Below are 3,527 nucleotides of genomic sequence, written 5' to 3'. Positions count from 1 at the left end.
ATCAAAAACCGATGCACAGAATTATGTATCTTAGTGTAGTTTACTTGTTTGCCAAGTTATATCAAAATCAGACCAAAACTGTAGGAGGAGTAGCATTTTGAAAGAATTTCACAGAAATTTCTATTTTTAGTAACCACGGCAACACCGTTTATCGAAATCAAAAACCGATGCACAGAATTATGTATTTTGGTGTAGTCTACTTGTGTGCCAAGTTATACTGAAATCGGACCAAATCTGTAGGAGGAGTAGCATTTTGAAAGAATTTCAAAGAAATTTCTATTTTTAGTAACCAAGGGAACACCGTTCATCGAAATCAAAAACCGATGCACAGAATTATGTATCTTAGTGTAGTCTACTTGTGTGCCAAGATATAATGAAATCAGACCAAAACTGTAGGAGGAGTAGCATTTTGAAAGAATTTCAAAGAAATTTCTATTTTTAGTAACCACGGCAACACCGTTTATCGAAATCAAAAACCGATGAACAGAATTATGTATCTTAGTGTAGTCTACTTGTGTGCCAAGTTATACTGAAATCGGACCAAATCTGTAGGAGGAGTAGCATTTTGAAAGAATTTCAAAGAAATTTCTATTTTTAGTAACCACGGCAACACCGTTCATCGAAATCAAAAACCGAGGCACAGAATTATGTATTTTCGTGTAGTCTACTTGTGTGCCAAGTTATATTGAAATTGGACCAAAACTGTAGGAGGAGTAGCATTTTGAAAGAATTTCAAAGAAATTTCTATTTTTAGTAACCACGGCAACACCGTTCATCGAAATCAAAAACCGAGGCACAGAATTATGTATCTTAGTGTAGAATACTTGTGTGCCAAGTTATACTGAAATCGGACCAAATCTGTAGGAGGAGTAGCATTTTGAAAGAATTTCACAGAAATTTCTATTTTTAGTAACCACGGCAACACCGTTCATCGAAATCAAAATTATGTATCTTAGTGTAGTCTACTTGTGTGCCAAGTTATATTGAAATCGGACCAAAACTGTAGGAGGAGTAGCATTTTGAAAAATTGTTTACAGACAGACAGACAGACAGACGACGGACGCATTACTATCGCATAAGCTCTTCTGGTCTCTGACCAGTAGAGCTAAAAATAACGCACCTTTCTACAACCCCAAAACAGTCAAAAATCCCTGTTGTCTGCTACAAATCGTCGTTATATACGTAGCAAAATGACATCATGAAACGCGACCGATGAAAAGCGTTTGATGAAAAATGTAAAATTACATCTACCAATGAAAAACGTAACGGGATGCTCTAGTTCCCACATCAAATCCTCACACTTACGAGAAAATAATAAAAATAGAAATAACATTTCTTAAGTCTACTTACTTCTAGTATCATTAAATGTCTATTCAAGAATTTACAATAAATTAACAATGAATTATAATCGAAAAATAGCGCTCGTTAAACTTCGTAAACAAGTACCGCATTGCATTCTGGGAGTCGGCCATTACTAAAACAATCAACAACATGTGGTCCTAACAATAAAGCAAAAAACGTATAAACAGTGGATTACAGGTAATTATACATAAATGATAGTGATCTTGACTCAGTAAACAAATTATTTAACACATCTTTGATACTCGTACATGTAACAACAAAACACGCATCATAAACAAATCAAACTTTCTGGGGCAATGTCAAAAGCGTAAATTATGTACAAGTACATACTAGTATAAGTATAAACAATAAATAACAAACGTAGCTTTATTCTTACATTTTGCCCCTCCTTAAAAAATGTCCAAGTCCCTTTGGACTGAAATACAATAAAAAATATTTTAACAAGTAAACAAGTCATTGTAATAATAGAGGAATCAACAGATCTATGTACAATAGAAAATCACATGAGGTATTCAGCTTATCAATCAAACAGCTGGTAGGTATTATAAACAATCAAGATTCTCTTTCTTAATGTAATACATCATCAACCATCGCAAAATTTTCATGTAAACACTCTTACATGTATAAACCAATAACATACAGTTTCAAATTTATGTATCAAACACATACATAAAATTTATATACTGGGTAGTATTTATGTCAACAAATTAACAAGCAAAATATCAACAATCAACAATATAATTCTTGCAGAAACAACAGATTACAAGCAGTTCATATAATCAAGAAGAAACAGGGATACACAAGCAGAGTGAGTTAACAGTACAATTGTAAGTAAAATTTACTGATGTACAATATACTCTGCATTCATGTAAAATGTTTCATACTTATGATAAAATTTCATATATCCAAATAATTAAGTGAACAACAACTGATGGATCAAACCCATTTGAAGAATGCTAAAGAATGTATAATAATGCCATTTTTCACTAACCTATTTTGTAATATTGCCAAAAATAATGTACAGTAAAGATATTCACTTTAATTTACAGTTAAGAAAAATTTTACATTACTGATTTATTACCTACTGTATTGTTACCTATTTAAAATCTTCTGGTCTTCTTTCTGTCAGAGGAGAAGAGATGCTGCAAAGGAGAGGTATGGTTACTGGCACGAGGACTCCTAGGTCTTGGTCGTTGGCGCGCTGGCTGGTACACAACCGACTTCACAGCTGGCGGGGGAGGGGACTTCCTTCTGCGCACAGTCTGAGGCCTCTCTCCTTCTCCAGGACCAAGGTGGATGCTTCAAGAGGCAGGGTCATCAAACTTCTCCCTGAGCAGCCGCTGCAGATTAACGATGACAGACGTGTTATTCCTGAGGGCTCGCTCCTGCCTCTCGACGATCTCCTTCAGCCTGGATACTTCATCTTTGTAGGGGGAGGTGTTGGTCCCTATGTCGCGGGTACGAGGAGGTGACTCTGTATCGAATTCGCTGGTGTCCTCGAAGACAAGAAACTCTGTCAGAATGTCAACGTCCTCCTTGCTGGGCACAACAGGTATACTAGAAGAGGTGACGGGCGGATCAAGAAGACAAGCAGGTACTTCAGCAGCAGGCACATCAGGACAAGCAGGTACATCAGTGGCAGGCACACAAGGACGAGAAGGTACATCACCGGCAGGCACGACTGGAACCACACAGACTGGCTTATCGGCTGGAGCTCCACTGGGAAGGAAAGTGGACGGAAGGATGGTGTGCAAAGGAACAGGGGTCGGTGGTCGAACCTGTGCCAAGGTGTTGACTCGACGCTTCCTTTCCCAGTGGGCGGCAGAATCCTCAAGCGTCAACTGATGGATCATGCTGAAGACAACCTTGCTCTCCTCCCTAATGTCAGCAGATGTTAGAAGGGGAACAGAAGAAGATCCCTTCAAAGCTGCGTGTATTGAATACCATTGGGGATGCTTCTTGAAGTTGTTATAATCATAATGACTATATCCACATACAGGGCATCTATTAGGCCATTCGTCAAAAGTAAGATGTTTAGAACACGTAGTGGCGCTCTCCTCTAAAGTTGCACAAGAAACACTGCCACACTCCCCCTCTCTTTCCGGCCGAACAAATCTCTGTCATCTTGAAAATCCGTAAAAAAAAATAATAACTGCACAATATAA

This window comes from Saccostrea cucullata, unplaced genomic scaffold (genome assembly GCF_032062105.1).
Source record: "Saccostrea cucullata isolate Sc308-1 unplaced genomic scaffold, CSIRO_AGI_Scuc_v1 ctg8232, whole genome shotgun sequence".
NCBI lineage: Eukaryota > Metazoa > Mollusca > Bivalvia > Ostreida > Ostreidae > Saccostrea > Saccostrea cuccullata.
This window is presented reverse-complemented; position numbering follows the sequence as displayed.